The following is a 23147-nucleotide window of genomic DNA, read 5'->3' as shown; positions in this document are numbered from 1 at the left end:
CAGGGAGAGGGGGGGAGAGAGGAGGCTTTACTGTCTGGGGAACAGGTCCGGGCAGTGTGGGGGGAGAGGGGGGGGGGACACGGGGGGAGAGAGGGGGGGGGACACAGGGGGAGAGGGGGGGGACAGGGGGGGAGAGAGGGGGGGGACACGGGGGGAGAGAGGGGGGGGATACGGGGGGAGAGGGGGGGGACACGGGGGGAGAGAGGGGGGGGACACGGGGGGAGAGAGGGGGGGGACACAGGGGGGAGAGAGGGGGGGAGAGAGGAGGCTTTACTGTCTGGGGAACAGGTCCGGGCAGTGTGGGGGGAGAGGGGGGGGACACGGGGGGAGAGAGGGGGGGGACACAGGGGGAGAGGGGGGGGACACGGGGGGAGAGGGGGGGACACGGGGGCGAGAGGGGGGGGGACACAGGGGGGAGAGAGGGGGGGGATACGGGGGGAGAGGGGGGGGACACGGGGGGAGAGGGGGGGGACACGGGGGGAGAGAGAGGGGGGGATACGGGGGGAGAGGGGGGGGGACACGGGGGGAGAGAGGGGGGGGGACACAGGGGGGAGAGAGGGGGGGAGAGAGGAGGCTTTACTGTCTGGGGAACAGGTCCGGGCAGTGTGGGGGGAGAGGGGGGGGACACAGGGGGAGAGGGGGGGGGACACGGGGGGAGAGAGGGGGGGGATACGGGGGGGGGGGGGGGGGAGAGGGGGGGGACACGGGGGGAGAGAGGGGGGGGACACGGGGAGAGGGGCGGAGAGAGGAGGCTTTACTGTCTGGGGAACAGGTCCGGGCAGGGTGGGGGGAGAGGGGGGGGGGACACGGGGGGAGAGAGGGGGGACACAGGGGGGAGAGGGGGGGACACGGGGGAGAGGGGGGGACACGGGGGGAGAGGGGGGGACACGGGGGCGAGAGGGGGGGGGACACAGGGGGGAGAGAGGGGGGGGATACGGGGGGAGAGGGGGGGGACACGGGGGGAGAGGGGGGGGACACGGGGGGAGAGAGGGGGGGGGACACGGGGGGAGAGAGGGGGAGAGAGGAGGCTTTACTGTCTGGGGAACAGGTCCGGGCAGTGTGGGGGGAGAGGGGGGGGGGACACGGGGGGAGAGAGGGGGGGGACACGGGGGGAGAGAGGGGGGGGACACAGGGGGAGAGGGGGGGGACACGGGGGGAGAGAGGGGGGGGACACAGGGAGAGGGGGGGAGAGAGGAGGCTTTACTGTCTGGGGAACAGGTCCGGGCAGTGTGGGGGGAGAGGGGGGGGGACACGGGGGGAGAGAGGGGGGACACAGGGGGGAGAGGGGGGGACACGGGGGAGAGGGGGGGGACACGGGGGGAGAGGGGGGGACACGGGGGCGAGAGGGGGGGGGACACGGGGGAGGGGGGGGGACACACGGGGGGAGAGAGGAGGCTTTACTGTCTGGGGAACAGGTCCGGGCAGGGTGGGGGGAGAGGGGGGGGGGACACGGGGGGGAGAGAGGGGGGACACAGGGGGGAGAGGGGGGGGACACGGGGGAGAGGGGGGGACACGGGGGAGAGGGGGGGACACGGGGGAGAGGGGGGGGACACGGGGGGAGAGAGGGGGGGGACACAGGGAGAGGGGGGGAGAGAGGAGGCTTTACTGTCTGGGGAACAGGTCCGGGCAGTGTGGGGGGAGAGGGGGGGGGGACACGGGGGGAGAGAGGGGGGGGGGACACAGGGGGAGAGAGGGGGGGGATACGGGGGGAGAGGGGGGGGACACGGGGGGAGAGAGGGGGGGGGACACAGGGGGGAGAGAGGGGGGGAGAGAGGAGGCTTTACTGTCTGGGGAACAGGTCCGGGCAGTGTGGGGGGAGAGGGGGGGGGGGACACGGGGGGAGAGAGGGGGGACACAGGGGGGAGAGGGGGGGACACGGGGGAGAGGGGGGGACACGGGGGGAGAGGGGGGGACACGGGGGCGAGAGGGGGGGGACACGGGGGAGAGGGGGGGACACGGGGGAGGGGGGGGGACACACGGGGGGAGAGAGGGGGGGAGAGAGGAGGCTTTACTGTCTGGGGAACAGGTCCGGGCAGTGTGGGGGGAGAGGGGGGGGGGGACACGGGGGGAGAGAGGGGGGGGATACGGGGGGAGAGAGGGGGGACACGGGGGGAGAGAGGGGGGGGGACACGGGGGGAGAGAGGGGGGGGACACGGGGGGAGAGAGGGGGGACACGGGGGGAGAGAGGGGGGGGACACGGGGGGAGAGGGGGGGGGGACACAGGGAGAGGGGGGGGGACACGGGGGGGAGAGAGGGGGGGGACACAGGGAGAGGGGGGGAGAGAGGAGGCTTTACTGTCTGGGGAACAGGTCCAGGCAGTGTGGGGGGAGAGGGGGGGGGGACACGGGGGGAGAGAGGGGGGGGACACGGGGGGAGAGAGGGGGGGGGACACAGGGAGAGGGGGGGAGAGAGGAGGCTTTACTGTCTGGGGAACAGGTCCGGGCAGTGTGGGGGGAGAGGGGGGGGGGGACACGGGGGGAGAGAGGGGGGGGATACGGGGGGAGAGGGGGGGGACACGGGGGGAGAGAGGGGGGGGATACGGGGGGAGAGGGGGGGGACACGGGGGGAGAGGGGGGGGACACGGGGGGAGAGAGGGGGGGGGACACAGGGAGAGGGGGGGAGAGAGGAGGCTTTACTGTCTGGGGAACAGGTCCGGGCAGTGTGGGGGGAGAGGGGGGGGGAGAGAGGGGGGGACACCGGGGGGAGAGGGGGGGGACACGGGGGGAGAGGGGGGGGACACGGGGGGAGAGAGGGGGGGGACACAGGGAGAGGGGGGGAGAGAGGAGGCTTTACTGTCTGGGGAACAGGTCCAGGCAGTGTGGGGGGAGAGGGGGGGGGGACACGGGGGGAGAGAGGGGGGGGGATACGGGGGAGAGGGGGGGACACGGGGGAGAGGGGGGGGGACACAGGGGGGAGAGGGGGGGGACACGGGGGAGAGGGGGGGACACGGGGGAGAGGGGGGGACACGGGGGGAGAGAGGGGGGGGGACACAGGGAGAGGGGGGGAGAGAGGAGGCTTTACTGTCTGGGGAACAGGTCCAGGCAGTGTGGGGGGAGAGGGGGGGGGGGACACGGGGGGAGAGAGGGGGGGGATACGGGGGGAGAGGGGGGGGGACACGGGGGGAGAGAGGGGGGGGGACACGGGGGGAGAGAGGGGGGGGGACACAGGGAGAGGGGGGGAGAGAGGAGGCTTTACTGTCTGGGGAACAGGTCCGGGCAGGGTGGGGGGAGAGGGGGGGGGGACACGGGGGGAGAGAGGGGGGACACGGGGGGAGAGGGGGGGGATACGGGGGGAGAGGGGGGGGACACGGGGGGAGAGAGGGGGGGGGATACGGGGGGAGAGGGGGGGGACACGGGGGGAGAGGGGGGGGGACACGGGGGGAGAGAGGGGGGGGACACAGGGAGAGGGGGGGAGAGAGGAGGCTTTACTGTCTGGGGAACAGGTCCGGGCAGGGTGGGGGGGAGAGGGGGGGGGGACACGGGGGGAGAGAGGGGGGGGACTCGGGGGGAGAGAGGGGGGACACAGGGGGGAGGGGGGGGGACACGGGGGAGAGGGGGGGACACGGGGGAGAGGGGGGGACACGGGGGGAGAGGGGGGGGACACGGGGGGCGAGAGGGGGGGGACACGGGGGAGAGGGGGGGACACGGGGGAGAGGGGGGGACACGGGGGAGAGGGGGGACACGGGGGAGGGGGGGGGACACACGGGGGGAGAGAGGGAGGGACACCGGGGGCAGAGAGGGGGACACACGGGGAGAGTGAGGGACACCGGGGGAGAGAGGGAGTGACACGGGGGGAGAGGGGGGGACACAGGAGGAGAGAGGGGGGGACACGGGAGGAGAGAGGGGGGGACACGAGGGGAGAGGGAGGGACACGGGGGGGAGAGGGGGGGACACGGGGGGAGAGAGGGGGGGACACGGGGGGGAGAGAGGGGAGGACACGGGGGGAGAGAGGGAGGGACACGGGGGGAGAGAGGGAGGGACACGGGGTGAGAGAGGGAGGGACACGGGGTGAGAGAGGGAGGGACACGGGGTGAGAGAGGGGGGGACACGGGGGTGAGAGAGGGGGGGGACACGGGGTGAGAGAGGGGGGGACACGGGGGTGAGAGAGGGGGGGACACCGGGGGGAGAGAGGGGGACACGGGGGGAGAGAGGGAGGGACACCGGGGGGAGAGAGGGGGACACGGGGGGAGAGAGGGAGGGACACCGGGGGGAGAGGGAGGGACACCGGGGGGAGAGAGGGGGACACGGGGGGAGAGAGGGAGGGACACCGGGGGGAGAGAGGGGGACACGGGGGGAGAGAGGGAGGGACACCGGGGGGAGAGGGGGGGACACGGGGGGAGAGGGAGGGACACGGGGAGAGAGGGGGAGACACGGGGGGAGAGGGGGGGGACACCGGGGGGAGAGAGGGGGGGGACACCGGGGGGAGAGGGGGAGAGAGGGGGACACCGGGGGGGACACGGGGAGAGTGAGGGACACCGGGGGAGAGAGGGGGGGACACAGGGGAGAGGGGGGGGGGAGAGGGGGGGGGGGACACGGGGGGGAGAGAGGGGGGGACACAGGGGAGAGGGGGGGACACGGGGGGGGAGAGAGGGGGGGACACAGGGGAGAGGGACACGGGGGGGGAGAGAGGGGGGGGAGAGAGGGGGGGGACACAGGGGAGAGGGGGGGGAGAGGGGGGGGGACATGGGGGGGAGAGAGGGGGGGACACGGGGGAGAGAGGGGGGGACACGGGGGAGAGGGGGGGACACGGGGGAGAGGGGGGGGACACGGGGGGGAGAGAGGGGGGACACGGGGGGGGGAGAGAGGGGGGACACGGGGGAGAGGGGGGGGACACGGGGGGAGAGAGGGAGGGGACACGGGGGAGAGGGGGGGGACACGGGGGGAGAGAGGGAGGGGACACGGGGGGAGAGGGGGGGGACACCGGGGGAGAGGGAGAGGGAGGGACACCGGGGGAGAGGGAGAGGGAGGGACACCGGGGGAGAGGGAGGGACACGGGGAGAGAGGGGGGGGACACGGGGGAGAGAGGGGGGGACACCGGGGGGAGAGAGGGGGGGACACGGGGGAGAGGGGGGGGGGACACGGGGGGGGAGAGAGGGGGGGACACAGGGGAGGGGGGGGGGGGACACGGGGGGGAGAGAGGGGGGGACACAGGGGAGAGGGGGGGGACACGGGGGGGAGAGAGGGGGGGACACAGGGGAGAGGGGGGGGACACAGGGGAGAGGGACACGGGGGGGGAGAGAGGGGGGGGACACAGGGGAGAGGGGGGGGACACAGGGGAGGGGGGGGACACGGGGGGGAGAGGGGGGGGGACACGGGGGGGAGAGGGGGGGGGACACAGGGGGGGAGAGGGGGGGGGGACACGGGGGGGAGAGAGGGGGGGACACGGGGGAGAGGGGGGGGACACGGGGGGAGAGAGGGGGGGACACAGGGGAGAGGGGGGGGACACAGGGGAGAGGGGACACGGGGGGGGAGAGAGGGGGGGGACACAGGGGAGAGGGGGGGGACACAGGGGAGAGGGGGGGGACACAGGGGAGAGGGACACGGGGGGGGAGAGAGGGGGGGGACACAGGGGAGAGGGGGGGGACACAGGGGAGAGGGGGGGGACACAGGGGAGAGGGGGGGGACACAGGGGAGAGGGACACGGGGGGGGAGAGAGGGGGGGGACACAGGGGAGAGGGGGGGGGACACAGGGGAGAGGGGGGGGACACGGGGGGGAGAGGGGGGGGGACACGGGGGGGAGAGGGGGGGGACACGGGGGGGAGAGGGGGGGGGACACGGGGGGGAGAGGGGGGGGGACACGGGGGGGAGAGGGGGGGGGACACGGGGGGGAGAGGGGGGGGGACACGGGGGGGAGAGGGGGGGGGACACGGGGGGGAGAGAGGGGGGGACACAGGGGAGAGGGGGGGACACGGGGGAGAGAGGGGGGGACACGGGGGAGAGGGGGGGGACACGGGGGAGAGGGCGGGGACACGGGGGAGAGGGGGGGGGACACGGGGGAGAGGGTGTGGGGGAGAGAGTGAGGGACACGGGGAGAGGGTGTGGGGGGGGAGAGTGAGGGACACGGGGAGAGGGTGCGGGGGAGAGAGTGAGGGACACGGGGAGAGGGTGCGGGGGGAGAGAGTGAGGGACACGGGGAGAGGGTGCGGGGGGAGAGTGAGGGACAAGGGGAGAGGGTGTGGGGGGGAGAGTGAGGGACACGGGGAGAGGGTGTGGGGGGGAGAGTGAGGGACACGGGGAGAGGGTGTGGGGGGAAGAGTGAGGGACACGGGGAGAGGGGGTGGGGGGGAGAGTGAGGGACACGGGGAGAGGGTGCGGGGGGAGAGTGAGGGACACGGGGAGAGGGTGCGGGGGGAGAGTGAGGGACACGGGGAGAGGGTGTGGGGGAGAGAGTGAGGGACACGGGGAGAGGGTGTGGGGGGAGAGTGAGGGACATGGGGAGAGGGTGTGGGGGGAGAGTGAGGGACACGGGGAGAGGGTGTGGGGGGAGAGTGAGGGATATGGGGAGAGGGTGTGGGGGGGGAGAATGAGGGACACGGGGAGAGGGTGCGGGGGGAGAGTGAGGGACACGGGGAGAGGGTGAGGGGGGGAGAGTGAGGTGACACGGGGAGAGGGTGAGGGGGGGAGAGTGAGGGACACGGGGAGAGGGTGTGGGGGGAGTGAGAGGGACACGGGGAGAGGGTGTGGGGGGGAGAGTGAGGGACACGGGGAGAGGGTGTGGGGGAGAGTGAGGGACACGGGGAGAGGGTGTGGGGGGGAGAGTGAGGGACACGGGGAGAGGGTGTGGGGGGGAGAGTGAGGGACACGGGGAGAGGGTGAGGGGGGGAGAGTGAGGTGACACGGGGAGAGGGTGAGGGGGGGAGAGTGAGGGACACGGGGAGAGGGTGCGGGGGGAGAGTGAGGGACACGGGGAGAGGGTGAGGGGGGAGAGAGTGAGGGACACGGGGAGAGGGTGTGGGGGGGAGAGTGAGGGACACGGGGAGAGGGTGCGGGGGGAGAGTGAGGGACACGGGGAGAGGGTGAGGGGGGGGAGAGTGAGGGACACGGGGAGAGGGTGCGGGGGGAGAGTGAGGGACACGGGGAGAGGGTGCGGGGGGGACAGTGAGGGACACGGGGAGGGGGTGTGGGGGGAGAGTGAGGGACACGGGGAGGGGGTGTGGGGGGAGAGTGAGGGACACGGGGAGAGGGTGTGGGGGGGAGAGTGAGGGACACGGGGAGAGGGTGTGGGGGGGAGAGTGAGGGACACGGGGAGAGGGTGAGGGGGGAGAGAGTGAGGGACACGGGGAGAGGGTGTGGGGGGGGAGAGTGAGGGACACGGGGAGAGGGTGTGGGGGGAGAGTGAGGGATATGGGAGAGGGTGTGGGGGGGGAGAATGAGGGACACGGGGAGAGGGTGCGGGGGGGAGAGTGAGGGACACGGGGAAGAGGGTGAGGGGGGAGAGAGTGAGGGACACGGGGAGAGGGTGTGGGGGGGAGAGTGAGGGACACGGGGAGAGGGTGCGGGGGGAGAGTGAGGGACACGGGGGAGAGGGTGTGGGGGGGAGAGTGAGGGACACGGGGAGAGGGTGCGGGGGGAGAGTGAGGGACACGGGGAGAGGGTGCGGGGGGGACAGTGAGGGACACGGGGAGGGGGGTGTGGGGGGAGAGTGAGGGACACGGGGAGGGGGTGTGGGGGGAGAGTGAGGGACACGGGGAGAGGGTGCGGGGGGAGAGTGAGGGACACGGGGAGGGGGTGAGCTCGTGCTTGGGGTTCGGGGAGAGACGTGGACTTGGGGGGGGGGGGGTGGTGAACGCTCTCACTCTCTGACCCCAGGGGACGGGGAATGGAGGATGGGAAGGTGACCGAGTGGGTGCAGAGGTTGGGGGGGGTGGCTCGGCTCCGCAAGGGGAGTTGGGGGGGGGGGACGCGGGCACCTTGGCAACGCGGCATCTCGGTCCAAGCACCATCGGCAGCACAGGACACCCGGTGCGCCCCCTCCAGAGTGTAGCCCCTCCGGCAGAGGTAGAACACGGTCTCGTTGACTCGGTAACGGGCCTTCTCCACGGACACCAGCTGACCCTGGGGGAGGGGAGGGGGTGGGGGGACAGAATATCGCTGGGGGGGAAGAGGGAGGAACCATCCCGTTAGACCAGGGGTCCATCGCACGGCCCAACCCGCGGTCAGACCCCACACTGGGAGCACCGTGCACAGTTCCCCGGTCTCCCCTCGGTCACTCGGAGCACCGTGCCCAGTTCCCCGGTCTCTCCCCTCGGTCACTCGGAGCACCGTGCACAGTTCCCCGGTCTCCCCTCGGTCACTCGGAGCACCGTGCACAGTTCCCCGGTCTCCCCTCGGTCAGACCCCCACACTCGGAGCACCGTGCCCAGTTCCCCGGTCTCTCCCCTCGGTCAAACCCCACACTCGGAGCACCGTGCCCAGTTCCCCGGTCTCTCCCCTCGGTCAAACCCCACACTCGGAGCACCGTGCCCAGTTCCCCGGTCCTCTCCCCTCGGTCAAACCCCACACTCGGAGCACCGTGCCCAGTTCCCCGGTCTCCCCTCGGGCACTCGGAGCGCCGTGCACAGTTCCCCATCTCCCTCGGTCTGACCCCACACTCGGAGCACCGTGCACAGTTCCCCGGTCTCCCCTCGGTCACACGGAGCACCGTGCACAGTTCCCCGGTCTCCCCTCAGTCAGACCCCACACTCGGAGCACCGTGCACAGTTCCCCGGTCTCCCCCTCGGTCACTCGGAGCACCGTGCACAGTTCCCCGGTCTCCCCTCGGTCAGACCCCACACTCGGAGCACCGTCCACAGTTCCCCGGTCTCCCCTCGGTCACTCGGAGCACCGTGCCCAGTTCCCCGGTCTCCCCTCGGTCACTCGGAGCACCGTGCACAGTTCCCCGGTCTCCCCTCGGTCACTCGGAGCACCGTGCACAGTTCCCCGGTCGCCCCTCGGTCACTCGGAGCACCGTGCACAGTTCCCCGGTTGCCCCTCGGTCACTGGGAGCACCGTGCACAGTTCCCCGGTCTCCCCTCGGTCAGACCCCACACTCGGAGCACTGTGCACAGTTCCCCGGTCGCCCCTCGGTCACCCCTCGGTCACTGGGAGCACCGTGCACAGTTCCCCGGTCTCCCCTGGGTCAGACCCCACACTCGGAGCACCGTGCACCGTTCCCCGGTCTCTCCCCTCGGTCACTCGGAGCACCGTGCCCAGTTCCCCGGTCTCCCCTCGGTCACTCGGAGCACCGTGCCCACTTCCCCGGTCTCCCCTCGGTCAGACCCCACACTCGGAGCACCGTGCCCAGTTCCCCGGTCTCCCCTCGGTCACTCGGAGCACCGTGCACAGTTCCCCGGTCTCCCCTCGGTCAGACCCCACACTCGGAGCACCGTGCACAGTTCCCCGGTCTCCCCTCGGTCAGACCCCGCACTCGGAGCACCGTGCCCAGTTCCCCGGTCTCCCCTCGGTCACTCGGAGCACCGTGCCCAGTTCCCCGGTCTCCCCTCGGTCACTCGGAGCACCGTGCCCACTTCCCCGGTCTCCCCTCGGTCAGACCCCACACTCGGAGCACCGTGCCCAGTTCCCCGGTCTCCCCTCGGTCACTCGGAGCACCGTGCACAGTTCCCCGGTCTCCCCTCGGTCAGACCCCACACTCGGAGCACCGTGCACAGTTCCCCGGTCTCCCCTCGGTCAGACCCCGCACTCGGAGCACCGTGCCCAGTTCCCCGGTCTCCCCTCGGTCACTCGGAGCACCGTGCACAGTTCCCCGGTCTCCCCTCGGTCACTCGGAGCACCGTGCCCAGTTCCCCGGTCTCCCCTCGGTCAGACCCCACACTCGGAGCACCGTGCACAGTCCCCGGTCTCTCACCTCGGTCAGACCCACACTCGGAGCACCGTGCACAGTTCCCCGGTCTCCCCTCGGTCAGACCCCACACTCGGAGCACCGTGCACAGTTCTCCAGTCTCACCTCGGTCACTCGAAGCACCGTGCCCAGTTGCCCGGTCTCCCCTCGGTCACTCGGAGCACCGTGCACAGTTCCCCGGTCTCCCCTCGGTCACTCGGAGCACCGTGCCCAGTTCCCCGGTCTCCCCTCGGTCAGACCCACACTCGGAGCACCGTGCACAGTTCCCCGGTCTCCCCTCGGTCACTCGGAGCACCGTGCACAGTTCCCCGGTCTCCCCTCGGTCACTCGGAGCACCGTGCACAGTTCCCCGGTCTCCCCTCGGTCAGACCCACACTCGGAGCACCATGCACAGTTCCCCGGTCTCCCCTCAGTCACTCGGAGCACTGTGCACAGTTCCCTGGTCTCCCCTCGGTCACTCGGAGCACCGTGCCCAGTTCCTCGGTCTCCCCTCGGTCACTCGGAGCACCGTGCCCAGTTCCCCGGTCTCCCCTCGGTCAGACCCACACTCGGAGCACCGTGCACAGTTCCCCGGTCTCCCCTCGGTCACTCGGAGCACCGTGCACAGTTCCCCGGTCTCCCCTCGGTCACTCGGAGCACCGTGCACAGTTCCCCGGTCTCCCCTCGGTCACTCGGAGCACCGTGCACAGTTCCCCAGTCTCCCCTCGGTCAGACCCACACTCGGAGCACCGTGCCCAGTTCCCCGGTCTCCCCTCGGTCAGACCCCACACTCGGAGCACCGTGCACAGTTCCCCCGGTCTCCCCTCGGTCAGACCCACACTCTGAGCACCGTGCCCAGTTCCCCGGTCTCCCCTCGGTCACTCGGAGCACCGTGCCCAGTTCGCCGGTCTCCCCTCGGTCAGACCCCACACTCGGAGCACCGTGCACAGTCCCCCGGTCTCTCCCCTCGGTCAGACCCACACTCGGAGCACCGTGCATAGTTCCCCGGTCTCCCCTCGGTCAGACCGCACACTCGGAGCACCGTGCACAGTTCCCCGGTCTCCCCTCGGTCACTCGGAGCACCGTGCCCAGTTCCCCGGTCTCCCCTCGGTCACTCGGAGCACCGTGCCCAGTTCCCCGGTCTCCCCTCGGTCACTCGGAGCACCGTGCCCAGTTCCCCGGTCTCCCCTCGGTCAGACCCACACTCGGAGCACCGTGCACAGTTCCCCGGTCTCCCCTCGGTCACTCCGAGCACCGTGCACAGTTCCCCGGTCTCCGCTCGGTCACTCGGAGCACCGTGCACCGTTCCTCGGTCTCCCCCTCGGGCAGACCCCACACTCGGAGCACCGTGTACAGTTCCCCGGTCTCCCCTCGGTCACTCGGAGCACTGTGCCCAGTTTCCCGGTCTCCCCCTCGGTCACTCGGAGCACCGTGCCCAGTTCCCCATCTCCCCTCGGTCAGTCCCCACACTTGGAGCACCGTGCACAGTTCCCCGGTCTCCCGTCGGTCACTCGGAGCACCGTGCCCAGTTCCCCGGTCTCCCCTCGGTCACTCGGAGCACCGTGCCCAGTTCCCCGGTCTCCCCTCGGTCACTCGGAGCACCGTGCCCAGTTCCCCGGTCTCCCCTCGGTCAGACCCACACTCGGAGCACCGTGCACAGTTCCCCGGTCTCCCCTCGGTCACTCGGAGCACCGTGCACAGTTCCCCGGTCTCCCCTTGGTCACTCGGAGCACCGTGCACAGTTCCCCGGTCTCCCCTCGGTCAGACCCACACTCGGAGCACCGTGCACAGTTCCCCGGTCTCCCCTCAGTCACTCGGAGCACTGTGCACAGTTCCCTGGTCTCCCCTCGGTCACTCGGAGCACCGTGCCCAGTTCCTCGGTCTCCCCTCGGTCACTCGGAGCACCGTGCCCAGTTCCCCGGTCTCCCCTCGGTCAGACCCACACTCGGAGCACCGTGCACAGTTCCCCGGTCTCCCCTCGGTCACTCGGAGCACCGTGCACAGTTCCCCGGTCTCCCTTCGGTCACTCGGAGCACCGTGCACAGTTCCCCGGTCTCCCCTCGGTCAGACCCACACTCGGAGCACCGTGCCCAGTTCCCCGGTCTCCCCTCGGTCAGACCCCACACTCGGAGCACCGTGCACAGTTCCCCGGTCTCCCCTCGGTCACTCGGAGCACCGTGCCCAGTTCCCCGGTCTCCCCTCGGTCAGACCCCACACTCGGAGCACCGTGCACAGTCCCCCGGTCTCTCCCCTCGGTCAGACCCACACTCGGAGCACCGGGCACAGTTCCCCGGTCTCCCCTCGGTCAGACCCCACACTCGGAGCACCGTGCACAGTTCCCCGGTCTCCCCTCGGTCACTCGGAGCACCGTGCACAGTTCCCCGGTCTCCCCTCGGTCACTCGGAGCACCGTGCCCAGTTCCCCGGTCTCCCCTCGGTCACTCGGAGCACCGTGCACAGTTCCCCGGTCAGACCCACACTCGGAGCACCGTGCCCAGTTCCCCGGTCTCTCCCCTCGGTCAGACCCCTCACTTGGAGCACCGTGCCCAGTTCCCCGGTCTCCCCTCGGTCACTCGGAGCACCGTGCCCAGTTCCCCGGTCTCCCCTCAGTCAGACCCCACACTCGGAGCACCGTGCACAGTTCCCCGGTCTCTCCCCTCGGTCAGACCCCTCACTCGGAGCACCGTGCCCAGTTCCCCGGTCTCCCCTCGGTCACTCGGAGCACCGTGCCCAGTTCCCCGGTCTCCCCTCGGTCACTCGGAGCACCGTGCACAGTTCCCCGGTCTCCCCTCGGTCAGACCCCACACTCGGAGCACCGTGCACAGTTCCCCGGTCTCCCCTCGGTCAGACCCCTCACTCGGAGCACCGTGCACAGTTCCCCGGTCTCCCCTCGGTCACTCGGAGAACCGTGCACAGTTCCTCAGTCTCCCCTCGGTCAGACCCACACTCGGAGCACCGTGCCTAGTTCCCCGGTCTCCCCTCGGTCAGACCCCACACTCGGAGCACCGTGCACAGTTCCCCGGTCTCCCGTCGGTCACTCGGAGCACCGTGCCCAGTTCCCCGGTCTCCCCTCGGTCAGACCCCACACTCGGAGCACCTTGCCCAGTTCCCCGGTCTCCCCTCGGTCACTCGGAGCACCGTGCCCAGTTCCCCGGTCTCCCCTCGGTCAGACCCCACACTCGGAGCACCGTGCCCAGTTCCCCGGTCTCCCCTCGGTCAGACCCCACACTCGGAGCACCGTGCCCAGTTCCCCGGTCTCCCCTCGGTCACTCGGAGCACCGTGCACAGTCCCCCGGTCTCTCCCCTCGGTCAGACCCACACTCGGAGCACCGTGCACAGTTCCCCGGTCTCCCCTCAGTCAGACCCCACACTCGGAGCACCGTGCACAGTTCCCCGGTCTCCCCTCGGTCACTCGGAGCACCGTGCCCAGTTCCCCGGTCTCCCCTCGGTCACTCGGAGCACCGTGCCCAGTTCCCCGGTCTCCCCTCGTTCAGACCCACACTCGGAGCACCGTGCACAGTTCCCCGGTCTCCCCTCGGTCACTCGGAGCACCGTGCCCAGTTCCCCGGTCTCCCCTCGGTCACTCGGAGCACCGTGCACAGTTCCCCGGTCTCCCCTGGGTCAGACCCCACACTCGGAGCACCGTGCACAGTTCCCCGGTCTCCTCTCGGTCAGACCCACACTCGGAGCACCGTGCACAGTTCCCCGGTCTCCCCTCGGTCAGACCCCACACTCGGAGCATTGTGCACAGTTCCCCGGTCTCCCCTCGGTCACTCGGAGCACCGTGCACAGTTCCCCGGTCTCCCCTCGGTCACTCGGACCACCGTGCACAGTTCCCCAGTCTCTCCCCTCGGTCAGACCCACACTCGGAGCACCGTGCCCAGTTCCCCGGTCTCTCCCCTCGGTCATTCGGAGCACCGTGCCCAGTCCCCCGGTCTCCCATCGGTCAGACCCCACACTCGGAGCACCGTGCACAGTTCCCCGGTCTCCCCTCGGTCAGACGCACACTCGGAGCACCGTGCACAGTTCCCCGGTCTCCCCTCGGTCAGACCCCGCACTCGGAGCACCGTGCACAGTTCCCCGGTCTCCCCTCGGTCACTCGGAGCACCGTGCACAGTTCCCCGGTCTCACCTCGGTCAGACCCCGCACTCGGAGCGCCGTGCCCAGTTCCCCGCTCTCCCCTCGGTCAGACCCACACTCGGAGCACCGTGCCCAGTTCCCCGGTCTCCCCTCGGTCACTCGGAGCACCGTGCACAGTTCCCCGGTCTCTCCCCTCGGTCAGACCCTTCACTCGGAGCACCGTGCACAGTTCCCCGGTCTCCCCTCGGTCACTCGGAGCACCGTGCCCAGTTCCCCGGTCTCCCCTCAGTCAGACCCCACACTCGGAGCACCGTGCACAGTTCCCCGGTCTCTCCCCTCGGTCAGACCCCTCACTCGGAGCACCGTGCCCAGTTCCCCGGTCTCCCCTCGGTCACTCGGAGCACCGTGCCCAGTTCCCCGGTCTCCCCTCGGTCACTCGGAGCACCGTGCACAGTTCCCCGGTCTCCCCTCGGTCAGACCCCACACTCGGAGCACCGTGCACAGTTCCCCGGTCTCCCCTCGGTCAGACCCCTCACTCGGAGCACCGTGCACAGTTCCCCGGTCTCCCCTCGGTCAGACCCCACACTCGGAGCACCGTGCACAGTTCCCCGGTCTCCCCTCGGTCAGACCCCACACTCGGAGCACCGTGCACAGTTCCCCGGTCTCCCCTCGGTCAGACCCCACACTCGGAGCACCGTGCACAGTTCCCCGGTCTCCCCTCGGTCAGACCCCACACTCGGAGCACCGTGCCCAGTTCCCCGGTCTCCCCTCGGTCACTCGGAGCACCGTGCACAGTTCCCCGGTCTCCCCTCAGTCAGACCCCACACTCGGAGCACTGTGCACAGTTCCCCTTCTCCCCTCGGTCACTCGGAGCACCGTGCCCAGTTCCCCGGTCTCCCCTCGGTCACTCGGAGAACCGTGCACAGTTCCTCAGTCTCCCCTCGGTCAGACCCACACTCGGAGCACCGTGCCTAGTTCCCCGGTCTCCCCTCGGTCAGACCCCACACTCGGAGCACCGTGCACAGTTCCCCAGTCTCCCCTCGGTCACTCGGAGCACCGTGCCCAGTTCCCCGGTCTCCCCTCGGTCAGACCCCACACTCGGAGCACCTTGCCCAGTTCCCCGGTCTCCCCTCGGTCACTCGGAGCACCGTGCCCAGTTCCCCGGTCTCCCCTCGGTCAGACCCCACACTCGGAGCACCGTGCCCAGTTCCCCGGTCTCCCCTCGGTCAGACCCCACACTCGGAGCACCGTGCCCAGTTCCCCGGTCTCCCCTCGGTCACTCGGAGCACCGTGCACAGTCCCCCGGTCTCTCCCCTCGGTCAGACCCACACTCGGAGCACCGTGCACAGTTCCCCGGTCTCCCCTCAGTCAGACCCCACACTCGGAGCACCGTGCACAGTTCCCCGGTCTCCCCTCGGTCACTCGGAGCACCGTGCCCAGTTCCCCGGTCTCCCCTCGGTCACTCGGAGCACCGTGCCCAGTTCCCCGGTCTCCCCTCGTTCAGACCCACACTCGGAGCACCGTGCACAGTTCCCCGGTCTCCCCTCGGTCACTCGGAGCACCGTGCCCAGTTCCCCGGTCTCCCCTCGGTCACTCGGAGCACCGTGCACAGTTCCCCGGTCTCCCCTGGGTCAGACCCCACACTCGGAGCACCGTGCACAGTTCCCCGGTCTCCTCTCGGTCAGACCCACACTCGGAGCACCGTGCACAGTTCCCCGGTCTCCCCTCGGTCAGACCCCACACTCGGAGCATTGTGCACAGTTCCCCCGGTCTCCCCTCGGTCACTCGGAGCACCGTGCACAGTTCCCCGGTCTCCCCTCGGTCACTCGGACCACCGTGCACAGTTCCCCAGTCTCTCCCCTCGGTCAGACCCACACTCGGAGCACCGTGCCCAGTTCCCCGGTCTCTCCCCTCGGTCATTCGGAGCACCGTGCCCAGTCCCCCGGTCTCCCATCGGTCAGACCCCACACTCGGAGCACCGTGCACAGTTCCCCGGTCTCCCCTCGGTCAGACGCACACTCGGAGCACCGTGCACAGTTCCCCGGTCTCCCCTCGGTCAGACCCCGCACTCGGAGCACCGTGCACAGTTCCCCGGTCTCCCCTCGGTCACTCGGAGCACCGTGCACAGTTCCCCGGTCTCACCTCGGTCAGACCCCGCACTCGGAGCGCCGTGCCCAGTTCCCCGCTCTCCCCTCGGTCAGACCCACACTCGGAGCACCGTGCCCAGTTCCCCGGTCTCCCCTCGGTCACTCGGAGCACCGTGCACAGTTCCCCGGTCTCTCCCCTCGGTCAGACCCTTCACTCGGAGCACCGTGCACAGTTCCACGGTCTCCCCTCGGTCACTCGGAGCACCGTGCCCAGTTCCCCGGTCTCCCCTCGGTCAGACCCACACTCGGAGCACCGTGCCCAGTTCCCCGGTCTCCCCTCGGTCACTCGGAGCACCGTGCACAGTTCCCCGGTCTCCCCTCGGTCACTCGGAGCACCGTGCACAGTTCCCCGGTCTCCCCTCGGTCACTCGGAGCACCGTGCCCAGTTCCCCGGTCTCCCCTCCGTCAGACCCCACACTCGGAGCACCGTGCACAGTTCCCCGGTCTCTCCCCTCGGTCAGACCCACACTCGGAGCACCGTGCACAGTTCCCCGCTCTCCCCTCGGTCACTCGGAGCACCGTGCCCAGTTCCCCAGTCTCCCCTCGGTCAGACCCCACACTCGGAGCACCGTGCACAGTTCCCCGGTCTCTCCCCTCGGTCAGACCCACACTCGGAGCACCGTGTCCAGTTCCCCGGTCTCCCCTCGGTCAGACCCCACACTCGGAGCACCGTGCACAGTTCCCCGGTCTCCCCTCGGTCACTCGGAGCACCGTGCCCAGTTCCCCGGTCTCCCCTCGGTCACTCGGAGCACCGTGCACAGTTCCCCGGTCTCCCCTCGGTCACTCGGAGCACCGTGCACAGTTCCCCGGTGTCCCCTCCGTCAGACCCCACACTCGGAGCACCGTGCACAGTTCCCCGGTCACCCCTCGGTCACTTGGAGCACCGTGCACAGTTCCCCGGTCTCCCCTCGGTCAGACCCCACACTCGGAGCACCGTGCACAGTTCCCCGGTCTCCCCTCGGTCACTCGGAGCACCGTGCACAGTTCCCCGGTCTCCCCTCGATCAGACCCCACACTCGGAGCACCATGCACAGTTCCCCGGTCTCCCCTCGGTCAGACCCCACACTCGGAGCACCGTGCCCAGTTCCCCGGTCTCCCCTCGGTCAGACCCCACACTCGGAGCACCGTGCACAGTTCCCCGGTCTCCCCTCGGTCACTCGGAGCACCGTGCACAGTTCCCCGGTCTCCCCTCGGTCACACCCACACTCGGAGCACCGTGCACAGTTCCCCGGTCTCCCCTCGGTCACTCGGAGCACCGTGCACAGTTCCCCGGTCACCGCTCGGTCACTCGGAGCACCGTGCACCGTTCCTCGGTCTCCCCTCGGTCAGACCCCACACTCGGAGCACCATGCACAGTTCCCCTGTCTCCCGTCGGTCACTCGGAGCACTGTGCCCAGTTCCCCGGTCTCCCCTCGGTCACTCGGAGCACCGTGCCCAGTTCCCCGGTCTCCCCTCGGTCACTAGGAGCACCGTGCCCAGTTCCCCGGTCTCCCCTCGGTCACTCGGAGCACCGTGCCCAGTTCCCCGGTCTCCCCTCGGTCACTCGGAGCACCGTGCACAGTTCCCCGGTCTCCCGTCGGTCACTCAGAGCACCGTGCCCAGTTCCCCGGTCTCCCCTCGGTCACTCGGAGCCCCGTGCCCAGTTCCCCGGTCTCCCGTCGGTCACTCGGAACACCGTGCCCAGTTCCCCGGTCTCTCCCCTCGGTAACTCGGAGCACTGTGCACAGTTCCCCGGTCTCCCCTCGGTCAGACCCACACTCGGAGCACCGTGCACAGTTCCCCGGTCTCTCCCCTCGGTCACTAGGAGCACCGTGCACAGTTCCCCGGTCTCTCCCCTCGGTCACTCGGAGCACCGTGCACAGTTCCCCGGTCTCCCCTCGGTCAGACCCACACTCGGAGCACCGTGCCCAGTTCCCCGGTCTCCCCTCAGTCACTCGGAGCACCGTGCCCAGTTCCCCGGTCTCCCCTCAGTCAGACCCCACACTCGGAGCACCGTGCACAGTTCCCCGGTCTCTCCCCTCGGTCAGACCCCTCACTCGGAGCACCGTGCCCAGTTCGCCGGTCTCCCCTCGGTCACTCGGAGCACCGTGCCCAGTTCCCCGGTCTCCCCTCGGTCACTCGGAGCACCGTGCACAGTTCCCCGGTCTCCCCTCGGTCAGACCCCACACTCGGAGCACTGTGCCCGGTTCCCCGGTCTCCCCTCGGTCAGACCCCACACTCGGAGCACCGTGCACAGTTCCCCGGTCTCCCCTCAGTCAGACCCCACACTCGGAGCACCGTGCACAGTTCCCCGGTCTCCCCTCGGTCACTCGGAGCACCGTGCCCAGTTCCCCGGTCTCCCCTCGGTCAGACCCCACACTCGGAGCACCGTGCCCAGTTCCCCGGTCTCCCCTCGGTCACTCGGAGCACCGTGCACAGTTCCCCGGTCTCCCCTCGGTCAGACCCCACACTCGGAGCACCGTGCACAGTTCCCCGGTCTCCCCTCGGTCAGACCCCGCACTCGGAGCACCGTGCCCAGTTCCCCGGTCTCCCCTCGGTCACTCGGAGCACCGTGCCCAGTTCCCCGGTCTCCCCTCGGTCACTCGGAGCACCGTGCCCAGTTCCCCGGTCTCCCCTCGGTCAGACCCCACACTCGGAGCACCGTGCACAGTTCCCCGGTCTCCCCTCAGTCAGACCCCACACTCGGAGCACCGTGCACAGTTCCCCGGTCTCACCTCGGTCACTCGAAGCACCGTGCCCAGTTCCCCGGTCTCCCCTCGGTCACTCGGAGCACCGTGCACAGTTCCCCAGTCTCCCCTCGGTCACTCGGAGCACCGTGCCCAGTTCCCCGGTCTCCCCTCGGTCAGACCCACACTCGGAGCACCGTGCACAGTTCCCCGGTCTCCCCTCGGTCACTCGGAGCACCGTGCACAGTTCCCCGGTCTCCCCTCGGTCACTCGGAGCACCGTGCACAGTTCCCCGGTCTCCCCTCGGTCAGACCCACACTCGGAGCACCGTGCCCAGTTCCTCGGTCTCCCCTCGGTCACTCGGAGCACCGTGCCCAGTTCCCCGGTCTCCCCTCGGTCAGACCCACACTCGGAGCACCGTGCACAGTTCCCCGGTCTCCCCTCGGTCACTCTGAGCACCGTGCACAGTTCCCCGGTCTCCCTTCGGTCACTCGGAGCACCGTGCACAGTTCCCCGGTCTCCCCTCGGTCAGACCCACACTCGGAGCACCGTGCCCAGTTCCCCGGTCTCCCCTCCGTCAGACCCCACACTCGGAGCACCGTGCACAGTTCCCCGGTCTCCCCTCGGTCAGACACACACTCGGAGCACCGTGCACAGTTCCCCGGTCTCCCCTCGGTCAGACCCCGCACTCGGAGCACCGTGCACAGTTCCCCGGTCTCCCCTCGGTCACTCGGAGCACCGTGCACAGTTCCCCGGTCTCCCCTCGGTCACTCGGAGCACCGTGCCCAGTTCCCCGGTCTCCCCTCGGTCACTCGGAGCACCGTGCACAGTTCCCCGGTCTCCTCTCGGTCAGACACACACTCGGAGCACCGTGCCCAGTTCCCCGGTCTCCCCTCGGTCACTCGGAGCACCGTGCCCAGTTCCCCGGTCTCCCCTCGGTCAGACCCCACACTCGGAGCACCGTGCACAGTTCCCCAGTCTCCCCTCGGTCACTCGGAGCACCGTGCACAGTTCCCCGGTCTCCCCTCGGTCACTCGGAGCACCGTGCACAGTTCCCCGGTCTCTCCCCTCGGTCACTCGGAGCACCGTGCCCAGTTCCCCGGTCTCCTCTCAGTCAGACCCCACACTCGGAGCACCGTGCACAGTTCCCCGGTCTCTCCCCTCGGTCAGACCCCTCACTCGGAGCACCGTGCCCAGTTCCCCGGTCTCCCCTCAGTCAGACCCCACACTCGGAGCACCGTGCACAGTTCCCCGGTCTCTCCCCTCGGTCAGACCCCTCACTCGGAGCACCGTGCACAGTTCCCCGGTCTCCCCTCGGTCACTCGGAGCACCGTGCACAGTTCCCCGGTCTCTTCTCGGTCAGACACACACTCGGAGCACCGTGCCCAGTTCCCCGGTCTCCCCTCGGTCACTCGGAGCACCGTGCCCAGTTCCCCGGTCTCCCCTCGGTCAGACCCCACACTCGGAGCACCGTGTACAGTTCCCCGGTCTCCCCTCGGTCACTCGGAGCACCGTGCACAGTTCCCCGGTCTCCCCTCGGTCAGACCCCACACTCGGAGCACCGTGCCCAGTTCCCCGGTCTCCCCTGGGTCACTCGGAGCACCGTGCACAGTTCCCCGGTCTCCCCTCGGTCAGACCCCACACTCGGAGCACCGTGCCCAGTTCCCCGGTCTCCCCTCGGTCAGACCCCACACTCGGAGCACCGTGCACCGTTCCCCGGTCTCCCCTCGGTCAGACCCCACACTCGGAGCACCTTGCCCAGTTCCCCGGTCTCCTCTCGGTCACTCGGAGCACCGTGCCCAGTTCCCCGGTCTCCCCTCGGTCAGACCCCACACTCGGAGCACCATGCCCAGTTCCCTGGTCTCCCCTCGGTCACTCGGAGCACCGTGCACAGTTCCCCGGTCTCTCCTCGGTCAGACCCCACTCTCGGAGCACCGTGCACAGTTCCCCGGTCTCCCCTTGGTCAGACCCCACACTCGGAGCACCGTGCACAGTTCCCCGGTCTGCCCTCGGTCAGACCCCGCACTCGGAGCACCGTGCCCAGTTCCCCGGTCTCCCCTCGGTCACTCGGAGCACCGTGCACAGTTCCCCGGTCTCCCCTCGGTCACTCGAAGCACCGTGCCCAGTTCCCCGGTCTCCCCTCGGTCAGACCCCACACTCGGAGCACCGTGCACAATTCCCCAGTCTCCCCTCGGTCACTCGGAGCACCGTGCCCAGTTCCCCGGTCTCCCCTCGGTCAGACCCACACTCGGAGCACCGTGCACAGTTCCCCCGGTCTCCCCTCGGTCACTCGGAGCACCGTGCACAGTTCCCCGGTCTCTCCTCGGTCACTCGGAGCACCGTGCCCAGTTCCCCGGTCTCCCCTCGGTCAGACCCCACACTCGGAGCACCGTGCACAGTTCCCCGGTCTCCCCTCGGTCACTCGGAGCACCGTGCACAGTTCCCCGGTCTCCCCTCGGTCACTCGGAGCACCGTGCCCAGTTCCGCGGTCTCCCCTCGGTCAGACCCCACACTCGGAGCATCGTGCACAGTCCCCCGGTCTCTCCCCTCGGTCAGACCCACACTCGGAGCACCGTGCACAGTTCCCCGGTCTCCCCTCAGTCAGACCCCACACTCGGAGCACCGTGCACAGTTCCCTGGTCTCACCTCGGTCACTCGATGCACCGTGCCCAGTTCCCCGGTCTCCCCTCGGTCACTCGGAGCACCGTGCACAGTTCCCCGGTCTCCCCTCGGTCACTCGGAGCACCGTGCCCAGTTCCTCGGTCTCCCGTCGGTCACTCGGAGCACCGTGCCCAGTTCCCCGGTCTCTCCTCGGTCAGACCCACACTCGGAGCACCGTGCACAGTTCCCCCGGTCTCCCCTCGGTCACTCGGAGCACCGTGCACAGTTCCCCGGTCTCTCCTCGGTCACTCGGAGCACCGTGCACAGTTCCCCGGTCTCCCCTCGGTCAGACCCACACTCGGAGCACCGTGCCCAGTTCCTCGGTCTCCCCTCGGTCACTCGGAGCACCGTGCCCAGTTCCCCGGTCTCCCCTCGGTCAGACCCACACTCGGAGCACCGTGCACAGTTCCCCGGTCTCCCCTCGGTCACTCGGAGCACCGTGCACAGTTCCCCGGTCTCTCCTCGGTCACTCGGAGCACCGTGCACAGTTCCCCGGTCTCCCCTCGGTCAGACCCACACTCGGAGCACCGTGCCCAGTTCCCCGGTCTCCCCTCGGTCAGACCCCACACTCAGAGCACCGTGCACAGTTCCCCGGTCTCCCCTCGGTCAGACCCACACTCGGAGCACCGTGCACAGTTCCCCGGTCTCCCCTCGGTCAGACCCCACACTCGGAGCACCTTGCCCAGTTCCCCGGTCTCCCCTCGGTCACTCGGAGCACCGTGCACAGTTCCCCGGTCTCCCCTCGGTCAGACCCCTCACTCGGAGCACCGTGCCCAGTTCCCCGGTCTCCCCTCGGTCACTCGGAGCACCGTGCACAGTTCCCCGGTCTCCCCTCGGTCACTCGGAGCACCGTGCACAGTTCCCCGGTCTCTCCCCTCGGTCACTCGGAGCACCGTGCCCAGTTCCCCGGTCTCTCCCCTCGGTCAGACCCACACTCGGAGCACCGTGCACAGTTCCCCGGTCTCCCCTCGGTCACTCGGAGCACCGTGCACAGTTCCCCGTTCTCCCCTCGGTCACTCGGAGCACCGTGCCCAGTTCCCCGGTCTCCCCTCGGTCACTCGGAGCACCGTGCCCAGTTCCCCGGTCTCCCCTCGGTCAGACCCCACACTCGGAGCACCGTACACAGTTCCCCGGTCTCCCCTCGGTCAGACGCCACACTCGGAGCACCGTGCACAGTTCCCCGGTCTCCCCTCGGTCACTCGGAGCACCGTGCCCAGTTCCCCGGTCTCCCCTCGGTCAGACCCCACACTCGGAGCACCGTGCACAGTTACCCGGTCTCCCCTCGGTCAGACCCCACACTCGGAGCACCGTGCACAGTTCCCCCGGTCTCTCCCCTCGGTCACTCGGGGCACCGTGCACCGTTCCTCGGTCTCCCCTCGGTCAGACCCCACACTCGGAGCACCGTGCACAGTTCCCCGGTCTCCCCTCGGTCAGACCCCACACTCGGAGCACCGTGCCCAGTTCCCCGGTCTCCTGTCGGTCAGACCCCACACTCGGAGCACCGTGCCCAGTTCCCCGGTCTCCCCTCGGTCAGACCCCACACTCGGAGCACCGTGCACAGTTCCCCGGTCTCCCCTCGGTCAGACCCCACACTCGGAGCACCGTGCCCAGTTCCCCGGTCTCCCCTCGGTCACACCCCACACTCGGAGCACCGTGCACAGTTCCCCGGTCTCCCCTCGGTCACTCGGAGCACCGTGCACCGTTGCTCGGTCTCCCCTCGGTCAGACCCCACACTCGGAGCACCGTGCACAGTTCCCCGGTCTCCCGTCGGTCACTCG

At 70.3% G+C, this 23147-nt stretch overlaps 1 long non-coding RNA gene across 1 annotated transcript in view; it reads right to left on the bottom strand.

The window, feature by feature from the left end:
• Window positions 1-7915: 7915 nt before the first annotated feature.
• Window positions 7916-23147, bottom strand: part of LOC140453835 (uncharacterized) — a 74678-nt gene continuing 59446 nt past the window's right edge. The window contains exon 3 of the long non-coding RNA XR_011952499.1: window positions 7916-8090. This is a non-coding gene — a long non-coding RNA (uncharacterized lncRNA). The remainder of the gene's footprint in view (window positions 8091-23147) is intronic.

This window comes from Chiloscyllium punctatum, chromosome 28 (genome assembly GCF_047496795.1).
Source record: "Chiloscyllium punctatum isolate Juve2018m chromosome 28, sChiPun1.3, whole genome shotgun sequence".
Taxonomy (NCBI): domain Eukaryota; kingdom Metazoa; phylum Chordata; class Chondrichthyes; order Orectolobiformes; family Hemiscylliidae; genus Chiloscyllium; species Chiloscyllium punctatum.
The sequence above is the reverse complement of the archived record's forward strand: the minus strand, read 5'-3'. Positions and strand labels throughout refer to the sequence as shown.